Source organism: Pelodiscus sinensis, chromosome 2 (assembly GCF_052426305.1).
Source record: "Pelodiscus sinensis isolate ZL-2025 chromosome 2, ASM5242630v1, whole genome shotgun sequence".
NCBI classification, from domain to species: Eukaryota; Metazoa; Chordata; order Testudines; family Trionychidae; genus Pelodiscus; species Pelodiscus sinensis.
In genome coordinates, this window is record NC_143053.1 from 42667991 (window position 1) to 42681157 (window position 13167).

The window sequence follows — 13167 nt, forward strand, 5'->3', positions numbered from 1 at the left end:
CTTGAAAACTAGAGCCAATCAGCAATTTTAAGCATCATTTTCATTCTCAGTGACCCAGAATTAGTAAAGTTTGACTACATTTATTTCAGAAGCATTTTGGCTGTAGAGCAGTGTAACATTAACTTAAGCATATATTTTATATTTATTATTTGATTTTAAAATCAATTTTAATTTTAGATTTTTTTAAAGCAATACAAAAATATACAAATCACCAGCAGAGGTAGACAATCTAGCTAAGTGATAACCAGAAAAAGCTAGTTGGGTATTTTCCAGCTAAATTTATATTTTGTGATTGAAAAACATCAATTCATCAAAACAAAAACTTTTTGTGGGAAAATGGCCATTTTGACAAAACTTCCGATTTTAAAAAAAGGGTACAAAAAATGTGCACTTGTCAAAATATTTTCAAAATGAGAATTTTCATTTTCAAATTTGAAATTACTTTTCATTTTAACATTTTATAAATATTAATTTATAATATTTTTTTTAAATTGGCCATGAAATGTTTTGAAATGATTGAAATGAAACATTCTGATTGACCAAATATAATTATTTTAACCAATTTGTGAATTTTTTTGAGATTTTGACTTTTCATGCCCATTTCAGATGGGAAATAGTTTTGAACTCTCATGCTCTCACTGTTTCCCACCCCACTCTTTTATTGCATACCATTTCAGAGTGTGCATTTCTGAAAAGAGACACATATTCACAGAGCACACTCTTAGAGCTACTTTTCTATGGCCTGTCATCTGTAAACAATTTTCAAATGTTCCTAACTTGGCTAAATTTCCTGCACAATTTTTCCACACGTACAGTCAGACAATGCACTTTTCTCTGCGGCCCTAATTCAGCAAATGACTTAACACATTGATTAGTCAGGTGCTTAAGTGCTGTATAGGAATGCGCTTAACCATGTGTTTAATGTTAAGAACACAATTAGATATTCTGCTGAATTACAGCCCCTGTATGGAACTCCTATTGACCCCAAGTGGATATTTTGGGTATGCAAGGAAAACAGGATAGAATTTGAATTAGCAAAGAGGATTCAGTATAGAGGCAGTTTTCCTAGCTGTAAGAATAGTTTCAAGAAATAGACTCCCTATTATTACAATGCTAATGTTTCACAATTAAAATGGCAAAAGATCAGGAAATGGAAATGTTAGGATGCCCACAGAGCTGTTGTATTGACTAGATTACACATGTTGCCTTTTCTATTCCTATTTTCTTACCTAAACATGTAGCTTGCTAGATTACTGCATATATCTATGCACTTATAAGGCTTCCATCACCACAGTACCTAAATGCTATTGCATTAATGAAGATTTGTGTATTTAATATGCATTTAGGTTCAATACATATCATTTATCCTTAGCTAGGGCTGACTGAGAGAACAGACAAGAAAAGCCTTTCTTGTTATGTTACAGTAGCACCCACAATGCGCTAAATCACTTTACAAACATTCAGGAAATAATCTCCCTTCTCCAATGACTCTTGACAGCTGTTAGGCTGCTGGTGTATTTGGATCACTGCCTATCAATATTGTTTCATTGTTTCCTCATACTCCCTTATCTGTGACTCTTGTCTTACACTTAGGCTACGTCTAGACTACATCCCTTTTTCGGCAAATGGATGTAAATTAGACGTATCGCAATTGCTAATGAAGCGGGGATTTAAATCTCCCATGCTTCATTAGCATAAAAATGGCTGCCACTTTTTTTTGGCATGGAGCTTTGCCGGAGAAAAGCGCCAGTCTAGACGCTGATCTTTCGAAAAATAAACCCTTTTCTGAAAGATCCCTTATCCCTTATTTCAAGAGGGATAAGGGATCTTTCGGAAAAGGCTTTATTTTCCGCAAGATCAGCGTGTAGACTGGTGCTTTTTTCTGGCAAAACTCCATGCGGAAAAAAAGCGGCAGTCATTTTTATGCTAATGAAGCGTGGGAGATTTAAATCCCCGCTTCATTAGCAATTGCGATACATCTAATTTACATCCCTTTTACGAAAAAGGGATGTAGTCTAGACGTAGCCTTAGGGTATACAGCAACACTATTTCAAGATACCAGAGTATCCTGAAATAGCTATCCCGTGTCTTCACAGCAAGCCCGTTATTTCAGGCTCACTATTCTGCTGTCCCTGTAAACCACATTCGATGAGGAGTAAGGGATGTTTCGGAATAGCACTTTATTTTGAAATTTGGTGCTATGTACTTACTTACTTACTTACTGCCCGTTACGCCAATGGCGCATAGGGCAGCAACAAAGTCCTTCCACTTCTGTCGGTCACAGGCCAAAGCGCCTATTGTTCCCCAAGTGTGATGATGGTCTTTTAATTCTTGTTCTACCGTTCGGCGCCAGGTTGTTTTTGGTCTTCCTCTCTTTCTCTTCCCATCTGGTTTCCAGTGGAGTGAAATTTTCGTAATAGATCCGTCCTCTCTTCGTAACACATGACCTATCCATCGCCAGCGTCTTTTCATAATTATAGTGGCCATGTCTTCTTGTTTACACTGAGACAGTAGATCTTCGTTGGAAATTTTATTTGGCCAAAATATCCTGATTATTCTTCTAAGATTCTTGGTATGGAATGTAGACAATTTAGTAAGGTCTCATTGTATCATGCGCCAACATTCTGCTCCATAGAGAAACACTGGAAGAACACAGCTGTTGTATAGTTTCAGCTTAGTGCGCATGCTGTACTTTGAGGATTTCCAGATGTTATTCATACTGATAAAGGCATTTCGTGCTTTACTCAGTCTATTCTGAATGTCTTGCTTACTTCCACCATCTGGGGTGATGATACTACCCAAATATACAAATCTATCAGTAAAGGGAAGATCGTTGTTATTGATCTTGATGGGGGTTTGTGCTATAGTGTTCAGAGTCATGACTTCTGACTTCTTCTGGTTTATCTTAAGGCCAACTTGTGAGCTATATTTATTTAATTTATCTGTTTTATCTTGCATATGCCGATGAGTGTGAGAAAGAAGTGCCAAGTCATCGGCAAAATCCAGATCTTCAAGTGTAGAGAAAAGCGTCCATCTAATGCCGGTATGCTCCTCCTCAGTCGTACGTCGCATCACCCAGTCAATAACAAGATTGAAGAGCAGTGACGACATTACGCAACCTTGACGAACTCCGGTCTTGACTTCAAACCATATATCGCTTCCTCCAACACAACAGCTATAATTTTTGTAGAAGCTCCTAATGAGCTTCACCATATGACATGGTATTCCATAGGCCCTCAAAATCTGCCATAATCTGTCTCTGTTGACACTATCGAAAGCCTTTTCAAAGTCTACAAAGTTCACGTGACGTTGTCGTTGCCATTCTGCACTCTGTTCTATGATGTTACGCAGAGCAAAGATCTGTTCTATACAACGCCTACCTTTTCTAAAACCTGCCTGCTCCTTCCTCAGCGTTTCATTAACTGCTGTTGATATTCTACCTATGATGATTTTAGCGAGGATCTTGCTGGGTATTGACAGCACCAAATGATAAAATAAGTTATTTCAAAACAGCATTGAAATAATATTCACAATTTGCATAGCTCAAAATGCGTATCTTATTTCGAGTTACAGTGCAGTGTAGATGTGCCCTTAGATTCTAAGCTTTTGGGGGAAGGGGGTTCTCTTTTTCTTTTGTGTGTGTAGAGCACCAAACTCAACAGGGTCCTGCTCCATGACAGCACCTCCTGGGCACTACGACAATACAAATAAGAACAAATAATAATCTCAATAAAGAGTAAGGGACACTAAGGTGGGAAATCCCAGTAAGATAGCAGGAGAGAATAATGTGCAAAAATCACATGGCTATTGATGCATGACTATCAATGTGGTATGACTGGGATTTACTGAAAAATGCAGTATAATGATCAATATTTTAACTTTGGAGTTATCAATGTCTATAACAAAACAAATTTAAACCAGAATAAAAAAATATGAGTATGTTTAATTTTACCCACTGTTGGAAGTCCCAATAGACTTTTCTTTTCCCCTGGGACTACACACAGTACATTAAGTCTTTGGAATAACGCATCGGGCCTCTCTTTTAGGATATAAGTGGGGGATATGAAATCGTTTTCATCATGAGAGTTATTTTAGCATCTTTCCAACTTTATGTGCCTTAGTGTGATAGCTTTCCCAAAACAGCATATTGGGTACGTGGAAGATATATTCCCAGAAGACTAAGGACGTTCAAATTAGAATCCTGTGCTCTATACTTTCTCCTAGCAAAGGAGCTGAGAGAGGTATGCAACTCATATGAAGAATGTTAACATAAGACAACAAACAGCCAGCCATTCTCCCTGAGTGCTCATAAATGATGGTGGGCAATATGGGTATCCCATAAATTCTCTTTTGTTATTTTCAGGATTCATTATCTTGAGTAAGGAAATAACTTTCAGCCTCTTCCACAGTTTGAAAGCGCATTGTTATAGTGTTATGGTGAATTCTGAGCTATGCTAGGAATGAAACAGCAGTTTGTACCCCTTTCCAGAAATGTATTCTCTCTCTGAATTCCTTAACTGAGTTCAAACACCATGTCTGGAAATATACAGAGGAAATACTGTTTCCCAGGCTTCTGAGCACAAGCTTAAATGTTTCTCCTCATTCTAAAATTTCAATATTCACTATGGAGATACCATGGCATTTCTCCCTGTTTGGAGTGCTGCTGAAGAAATCTGTGCTGTTTCCATGCAGGCATTTCCTTCCCCCTCCCCCATTAGTTTTAGTTATGAATTTGGTTAAAATTCAAATCTTGTCTGTGCCTTAAGATTCCTCTCTAATACAGTGGTGGCCAATCTAAACCTGAAAAGGAGCCAGAGTTTATCAATGCACATTGCCAAAGAGCAACAGTTATATGTCATCAGCCCTTGTCATCTCCCCACTACCACTGTCAGCACATCCCACCCACTGGCAGCCCCACCAGTCAGTGCCTCCTTCTCCTTTTCCTCCTGCCCACTGTGATTAGCTCTCACTCAGTGGGAGACACCAGAGGGGGGAAGCATGGGTGTGACAGGCTCAGTGGACAGGGTAGGAAGTGGCAGGATCCTAGGGGGAAACGGTGGAAGGGGACAGTGCCTAGGGCAGAGATGGTGATTGAACAGTGAGCACCCTCCGGCCCAGTGGAAAGTTGGCACCTGTAGCTCCAGCCCTGGATTTGGTACCTATATAAGGAGCCGCATATTAACTTCTGAAGAGCCGCATGTGGCTCTGCAGCCACAGGTTGGCGACTCCTGCTCTAATACCTATCCTTAGGTTTTGCTATTGTGCTCTCTTTTCTAGGGCTTCATTTTCACAATCAAAATACTGTAATCTCTCTCAAGCTCTTGAAAATCTGTTGACAGAGATCTTAAAATTTTCTGCAGAGGAGATTCTCTCCTCAACCTCAGGCATTTCTTAGGTATGTTTTTCCAGTGCAATAAAAGCTACAGTTTTAACAGAAACATATGTAATTTCCAGTCCAAATCTCTGCAAGCCGCACCCAAGTCCTAGGATTGTCCTCTGGGTTTAGCTCTCCATTGCTTTACACCTTTGCTTTACTCCTTGTGGAGTCACGTACACCTGGGCAAACTGGATGTTAAATACTACCAGGTTAGAATGGCAGCTCTTTATTTCCAGTTCTGCAGATGCAAATGACCACACAAAAGGCAAAAGGCAGTCTCTCTTGCTTTGTTTGCATTAAGGTGTCTTGTCTTCCTTATAATATCACATGAAAAAGTACATAAAATCATAGGTTTTTTTCAGATTTAAGCAGAAATGAGGCGATTCGGACTGACTTCTGCGGGTGCATTTTAGTCTCTAGAAGAAACTCTTGCAACTAAGGAATAATTCACGAAGTTTGTAGTGTTTCTTTGAGACTATTAATGTGAGCACATGCCATCGCCTCGACAATAAGAAAAGGAAGACTCTGCTAGGGCTGACCAGGCACTTAGGGTATGTCTACACTACAGTGTTATTTCAAAATATCTTATTTCAAAATAGTTATTGCGAAATAGATTATTTTGAAATAATGCATCTACACACAAAATGCATTTCGAAATAGTGGACTCTGAATCACATTTAAGGCTGGCTGGAACCAGTTCCGGCAGGGCACCAGGTCAGGACTTACGGTGTGGGGCTGCTGCCTGAGGCTATCTGAGGTCTGTGCTTAAAGGGACCCCTCCCCCCCCCGGACACCTGGTTCTCAGGTTTTCCTGCTTGATTGTCTACCTTGATGAGGGACAACAAAGCATTTTGTCTCTGCGTGCTCTGATTGCCCTCACTCGGGACACCACAGCACTCTGCAACATGGAGCCAGTGCTGCCCCTGGGCACTCTGGTATTTCTCATGGACGCGCTGCTGCGAGCCTGGATGAACTTTCTGCAGGCTGCCATCCGGGAGGTCCACTGGGGGGCTGTCAATATCCAAGAGGCTCTGCAGGAGAGCTTCCACCCTGAGGAGCACTAAGAGCCTCCCTGGTCTGCCCCACTAGGGGCTTGTGCCTCATTCCTCCCTCACGTCCTTCCACTGATCCCTCCTAACCCCCCTTCCTGATGTGAAATAAAATACATGTATTTTCAAAAATATAAACTCTTTTTATTTAACAAAACTGGGGGGGGGGTAATGAAACTCTGGGGAGACTGGGGAAAGGAGGCAGGAGAAGGGAGGAGGGGGGAAAACTGGAAGGAGGGAGCTGGAAGGGGGAAGCAAGGGGAAGAAGAGGGAGGGGAAGCTCAGGTCTCAGGGGTGGGGTTTTCGCTGGGCCAACTGTCTCCCAGCATGGCGGGTGCAGGGGCCTCGGTGTCCCCGGGAGAATGGGGAGGAGGGTGCGGAGGCTGAGGTGGGGGGTGTGGAGATTGAGGAGGAGGGTGTGGAGGTTGAGGAGGGAGAGGTGGGAGGGGGAGAAGGAGTGGGAGGAGGAGTGGGAACTGGGGAGTCAGCAGGTGCTGGAGCAGCACGAGGCAGCACGCTCTGCATCATGTCTGCAGATGGGCACAGATGGCACGACCCTGGGCAAGCAGCTCCTGCTGGAACTCCCATTCATCCTGCACCCAGTGCTCTATGGGGCTGTGCAGGGCTCGCAGGGCCCCCAGGTGCTGGTCTTGGTACCCCTGCCATGTTGCAGTGGACCTTCTGAGCCCTCGGGTGCAGGAGGATGTCCCAGGCAGGGTGGTGTGCCCTGCATGCACAGCTGGTGCAGCTGTGGAGAAAGAAGAGAAGTGGTCAGTTCTCCCTGGGGACACAGTGGGTGAAGCCCAGCCCCCCTCTGCGAGGTGAGGATGACCGTGCCCTGCACCGTCAAAGCCACTGTGCTTGCACAGAGGCCATGGTCGGAATGTCCGGCTATCCCTGGGTACGTCTACACTACAGCGCTAGTTCGAACTAACTTAGTTCGAATTAGTTAATTCGAACTAAGCTAGTTCGAACTAACGCATCTAGAACTAAAAACTAGTTCGAACTAGCGTTTTGCTAGTTCGAACTAGTAAGTCCACATTGAGTGGACTCTGAACAGGGCTTAATGATGGCCGGAAGCAGTGCCGGCAGGGCATAAAAGGAGGACTTAGAGCATGGAGATGCTGTCTCAGGCTAGCCGAGGGCTGCGCTTAAAGGGTCCCGACCCCCACCCCGGACACACAGTTCTAAGGGGTGCCCCGCTTGCAAAGAAGTTCTGGCTTGGAGTGCCCTGAGTGCCCACACTGGGCACATCACACCACTCGGCCATCAGCCCGACTGCACTTGCCGCAGGCTGCCATCTGGGGAGAGGGAGTAATTGGGGGGCTGCAGGAGAGCTTCCACCCCCAGAAGCCCGCAGAGCCAGCCCAGTCCTCCCCATCGGGGGCTCGTACCCCATTCCTCCCTCACCTCCTTCCACTTGCCCTTCCCTAGCCCCCCTTCTTATTGATGTACAAAATAAAGATAACGTTTCTTCCAACATTGACTCTGTCTTTATTGAACAAAACTGGGGGAGACTGGGAAAAGGAGGTGGGAGAGGGGAAGAGAAAGGCTGGGAGAGGGGAGGGCAACTAACATGATCAGGGGTTGGGAACAGGTCCCAGATGAAGAGAGGCTACAGAGACTGGGACTGTTCAGCTTAGAAAAGAGGAGACGGAGGGGGGACAGGATAGAGGTCTCTAAAAGCAGGGGTTGGGTGGAGAGGGTGCATTCAGAAAAGTTCTTCCTGAGTTCCCATAAAGAAGGACTAGAGGACACCAAAGGAAAGGAATGGGTAGCAGGCTTGAAACTAGTAAGAGAAAGTTGTTGTTCTTGACAAAGCAAATAGTTAACCTGTGGAACTCCTTGCTGCAGGATGCTGTGAAGGATAGAACTAGAACAGAGTTGAAAGGGAAGTGAGATAAAGTGATGGAGGTTGGGTCCATGGAGTCCTATTAGCCAGAGGGTAGGAGTGGTATCCCTGCCCAAAGTTTGTGGAAGGCTGGAGAGGGATGGCACGAGACAAATGGCTTGGTCATTGTCTTCGGTCCATCCCCTCCAGGGTCCCTAGGGTTGGCCGCTGTTGGCAGACAGGCTACTGGGCTAGATGGACCTTTGGTCTGACCCAGTACGGCCATTGTAAGCTCAGGGCTCAGTGTCGGGGGTCTCAGTGGACCCCCTTGATTTTCATGCACACCTGGTCCTGGGTGGCCAGGCTGGCAGCTCTCCTGCCCTAGACGGCCACTTTCCTGTGCCTAGTGCGGAGATCGTGGACGAGGTCCACGATGTCCGCACTAGCCCAGGAAGGTGCCCGCCTCTTGCGGTCCAGGGCAAGCTCCCGGGAGCCGCCAGCCTGGTCCCGGCAAGAGGGGGTGGGCTGGGGGGCATCGGGTGGGTGGCTCTGTGCCGTGCCAGGTGCAGGGTCTGCTAGCTGGGTGCTGGCAGGCTTGCACCTGGCACGGGCACCGTAGCCAGCCCGTGGCCCTTTAAGGGGTCCGGGGCCGGGAGGGGGGCATAGAGTTTCCCTGGTGTTGGCCAGAGTGGCCACCAGGGAAACCTGGGGAGGGCTAGCCTCCCACTAGTTCGAACTAAAGGGCTACACAGCCCTTAGTTCGAACTAGCTAGTTCGAACTAGGCGTTAGTCCTCGTAAAATGAGGTTTACCTAGTTCGAACTAAGCGCTCCGCTAGTTCGATTCAAATTCGAACTAGCGGAGCGCTAGTGTAGCGCATAGGAAAGTTAGTTCGAACTAACGTCCGTTAGTTCGAACTAACTTTCTAGTGTAGACATACCCCCTGGGAGTGGGAGCTGCCCTGAGACTGCACCCATGCCCCTGTGCTGTGTATTGTGTGGCTGAGGTGGGGGGAAGATGTCCCCTGCCTCTTTCTAGAGGGGGCTTGTGAAGGGAGGGCGTCCTGCTATGTCCCGCCCTGGGGTCAGGAGCATGTCAGGTCTTTTCACACATGCGTGTGGCTATCAGGCCATGGCCCCTGTGTGGCAGGCGGCTGGAGCCACCTGCCCAGGGGTGGCATGGCACGTGCTCGCACATGCACAGGTTGCTCCATGATCCGTGGCAAGAAAGACCCACGTGCGTGGTACCTGGTCTTCCTCTCCACCTGCTTGGGGGTCCAGGAAGTGTGGCACCCTCCGTGGTGGCTCCTCCTCTGCGCCCTGGTCAGGGCCCTCTGGTCCCAGATCGCTGCCCCCTGGGGTGGCACAGACCGTCCCGCCACCCCTGATGCGGTCCAGAGCAGCGAAGTAGGGGCAGGTGTCTGCCCCTGCTGAGGAGCTGCCCTGAGTGGCCTTGGTGTACACTGCCGCAGCTCTTGATCTTCATGTACACTGTTCTTGTGTGCGCATGTGGCCTTTGGTGGCCATGGTGCCAGCTATGTGTCCGTAGACGGCGGTGTTCCTCCATCTAGTGCAGAGATCATGGACATTGGAGGCCTCCCCCCAAACCTCAATGAGATCCATGATCTCTGCACTAGTCCAGGAGGGTGCCCACCACTCCGGCCCCTGGCTGGCTCCTGGGAGCTGGGAGACTGGGCAGGGGACAGCTGGCTGGCACTGGCTGCCTGGCTCATTCTCTGGCCACTAGGTGAGGGGCAGCGACTGCTGGCAGGTCTGGCGCTGGCATACAGTATGGCCAGAGTCTACCTCTTTAAGGGCTCTGGGCCTGAGGGAGAGGAGAAGTTGTCTCCTCGTTTGGACCAGAGTGGTCACCAGGGGAAACTGGGAAGGGCTGGAGGCCCCCTATTTCAGTATAAGTGTCTACACAGTGCTTATTTCGAATTAGCTATTTTGAATTTGGCATTATTCCTCATAGAATGAGGTTTACCAAATTCGAAATAAGCACCCTGCTAATTCAATTGTTTTTGAAATAGCGGTTTGCCTGTGTAGACGCTATTAAAGTTAATTTGAAATAACGGCTGTTATTTCAAATTAACTTTGATGTGTAGACATACACATAACATAGTAACTAAAACAGAGAACAACATAGTGGTTAGTTGCAATATGGCCACTTGAATGCTGCAGTGGCTTGGCTTTGTCATATTTAAAGAGCCAGGCCCAGAAAGGCATGCTTGAAAAAATGTTCCTATAAGATGTTAACCTTATACAAGAGGGAATTATTCAGGACCAAAAATCATAAAGGGAAGTGTTGGGTTTGGCATTGTGCCTGTAACTAATAAATCACAAAAATGAAAGAATAGTTTTGTATGTGACACTCTTGATGGGAAAGAGAGTCAGTTCCCTAGGAACAGAAGGTTACTAACACACAAGTTAAATTGTATTCTGGCCATGACAAAGAGCAAATAACATCTATGACAATAGTAGAATTTTTGAAATAATCTTAAAATACATGAGATAGGAACAGCCTGTCCACTCAGAAGAAAACAGCTCTATTTGATAGAAAATAAAATGGGAACATAAAATGAATATTGTGCCAAGGGACTGAGGTCCTGACACAATTATGTTAGTTTAGCAAACCGCATTGTCAATCTACCAAGGAAAAATATATCAAGATGAGAACATTTGTACAAGGGGCATGCTGACCTCAAAGAAAGAAACTCAGCTTGCCAGACAGAATAATAGCCACACTTTAAGAAATCTGGAGGAACAAACACAGCCCATGGCTTCTGAAAATGAGATCATTTTATCGTATGACTTTCTCTACCATAACATGAACGTTTTTTACTGAGCCTAGGTGAACACAGGTGCAATCTTAGACCAAGATGTGTTTTTCATTTTCGTCTTTCACTTTTAAAAGTGTTTTTAAAGACTTAGATTGTAGGCTTTAGATTGTAACAGTCATGATTTAATGTGATATGCCCTAATTTTTGGCCCCTGAGGAAAGGGACAAAGGGGTCTGAACTGAAATCCATCATGGATGCTCAGTCAAAGGCACAAACCAGGAACTCCAGTCTTATATGATGTGTCCATGCTCTGATCATAATTGTCTCCAAAACCTACAACCCACACAAGAGACAAATCAGATGAGCAAACATACTGCTGGCCATTTACTAAGCACTGTAAATTCATTTGTAAATAGAGATTCCCACCATTTTCAACATGAAAAAAATTACTCACGTATGTGTAACACCCTCTGTCCTCCCTGGGTTACTCTGGAGCAGATCACACTTGCATGTGTGCCTGGGCGCCTGAGGTTTTTAACATAAAAAGAGATCCTGAGTGGTGATGTTGTTTAGTTGGGGATTCCCTATCCACCCCCCTGCTGCAGTCCCTTGCTCCTAAAGAAAATATACAATGGAGCAAGTCCCTTGCTCCTAAAGGAAATATACAAAGCCTCCACGTGGCTGGCCCCGTATACACTTAGGCTACATCTACACTGGCATCCCTTTCGGAAAAGGGATGCTAATGAAGCACATTGGAATAGGCAAATCCGCGGGAGATTTAAATATCCCCCGCGGCATTTGCATTAACATGGCTGCCGCTTTTTTCCGGCTTGGGGAAAAGCCGGAGAAAAGCGCCAGTCTAGACGTTATTCTCCGGAAAATAAAGCCTTTTCCGGAGGATTTCTTATTCCTACTTTCAAGCAGGAATAAGAAATCCTCTGGAAAAGGCTTTATTTTCCGGAGAATAACATCTAGACTGGCGCTTTTCTCCGGCTTTTCCCCAAGCCGGAAAAAAGTGGCAGCCATGTTAATGCAAATGCCGCGGGGGATATTTAAATCCCCTGCGGATTTGCCTATTCCAAAGTCTACATTAGCATCCCTTTTCCGTAAAGGGGTGCCAATGTAGACACAGCCTTATGGTGTGCCTTGGGAGCCTCCAGGAATAAAATTATTCCAGCAGTAATCTGGATCTAACTCCAACACAACAATATACATCTAACTAATTAAATTATAATTAACACTCTTTAACTTAACCACTTAATGAAATAGGATTTAACAGATTAAAAGTGAACAAAATCAATTAACAAAATATAGAGAAATAAAGGAAACATATCTAGCTGGTATTCACACTGCCACCATTTATCCCACCCCAGAGTGAGCACTCCTTTGGATTCAGAATCCCAGACACTTGTGTGGGTGCGCTTGAAGGTCTGCAGCTGGAGTGGAGACAGCACTGTGCAGGTTCTGTGTGTGTCAGTCCCAGCAGGCAGCCAGCTGCAAAACCCCTCTGCCACTGGAGCAGGCCCCACCAAATGCCAGCAGCTCTGGTTCACTGGGCTGGTCACTCTGCCTCTCTTTGCACCCAGAGTCAGTCTATTTTCTGTGCTCTGTCCCAGGCAGCACTTTCCCAAAGAGCCACAGTTACCTTCTATGCAGGGTTATGTAGGCTCTTCTCAATCACAGGCACAGCGAGAGTCTCTCCCCTCTAGGGACAATCATCAAGCCCTGGCAGGCTCTAGCTGTAATCAACAACTCCTGGTCTGAAAAAAGATTCCCCACCAGCAGCCCGGCTCCTCACTCCACAATGGAGCCTCCTAACTCTCTTCTTGCATAGCCTGGAAGAGCCATAGTTCCCTCCTTTTTCCCAAGGGCTCATGGGAGTTGTAGTCTCTAGGGCTAGATTGCAGCACAAAGGATCCTCCCAGTAAAAGTGAGAGGCTCCTTTAGTAAGGGGACTACATGGCTATATCTAGACTACATCCCTTTTTCATAAAAGGGATGTAAATTAGACGTATCGCAATTGCTAATGAAGCAGGGATTTAAATCTCCCCTGCTTCATTAGCATAAAAATGGCTGCCGCTTTTTTTCGGCACAGAGCTTTGCTGGAAAAAAGCGCCAGTCTAGACGCT

The 13167-nt window shown here is 45.6% G+C and overlaps 1 long non-coding RNA gene across 1 annotated transcript; it reads right to left on the bottom strand.

Annotated features, from left to right (window-relative positions):
* Positions 1-6597: 6597 nt before the first annotated feature.
* LOC112545122 (uncharacterized) lies at positions 6598-12853 on the bottom strand. Its single transcript, XR_003088547.3, has 3 exons — positions 12684-12853; positions 11493-11563; positions 6598-7174 (listed from the first exon to the last, which is right to left on the bottom strand). It is a non-coding gene; the product is annotated as an uncharacterized LOC112545122 (long non-coding RNA).
* Positions 12854-13167: the final 314 nt, after the last annotated feature.